The following is a 922-nucleotide window of genomic DNA, read 5'->3' on the forward strand; positions in this document are numbered from 1 at the left end:
CCGCCGCCGCCGCCGCGCACGCGCGCTACCCGCCGCGCCGAGGCGTGAGGGTGAGGGCGGGGCCGAGCTCGGGGAGGCTCCGTGGGATTGGTCGCCAAGGCGAGGGCGGCCAATCCGAGCTGGGCGCGCAGCCAATGAGCGCCGCGGGCTTCATCCGTGGGCATGTGGCGAGCGGGGGTGGGTGGGGGGGTGAGTGCTCTTGTTGCCCAGACAGAAGCTAGCGCTTCACCTGCCGAGGTTCTGGTTTTCTCTGATTAAATAAAACTCCCCAATTTTGGGGTTAACCAAAATCCATATATATAGTGGTGTTTCATTTTGATCATGGAAAAATAGATTATATATATAGTTTATATATGGTTTACATATTTTTTTTTGTTATATATATAAACTGTGTATTAGCGGTGTTTCAATTTAAGCCTGGAAAAATGTGAATTTTGGGTTAACCCGAAAATTGGGGATTTTTTTTCTTTTTTAATCGGAGGGAACCAGGATCCCTGCCGCATCTCGCAGCTCCTGAGGCAGCTGAGCGCTCCCAAACCCACAGGCACTGGCTGCGCCACTCCGGCTGCGGGAGCCTTGGAAGCAGCCCTGGCGTGTCCCCCCTTGGACAGCCTTGCCCTGATTACAGTTCAAGCACTTCAGAGGGGAAGGCTGGTGCAGGCAGGCTCGTGAGCAAGGGCTAAGAGCTAGACGGCCTAGCTTGACTTCAATGAACTTCTGGGTGTTCACCTGAGATCAAGTCACCTGTTTGCAGTCCTCCAGTATCCCAGGAGGCACTGCTCCCAGGTGGGCTAGCTATCATCCAGCCCTGGACTGACACCTGGAAAAAGGTAGGTGGTGATGGGGTGAGTAGGGAGGGAAGGAACAGGGGCAAAGGGGGATAGGAGAGTGAGGGGAAGGGCAGGATTGCAGAGGAAAGAGG

Source organism: Alligator sinensis, unplaced genomic scaffold (genome assembly GCF_000455745.1).
Source record: "Alligator sinensis unplaced genomic scaffold, ASM45574v1 scaffold13_1, whole genome shotgun sequence".
Lineage (NCBI taxonomy): Eukaryota > Metazoa > Chordata > Crocodylia > Alligatoridae > Alligator > Alligator sinensis.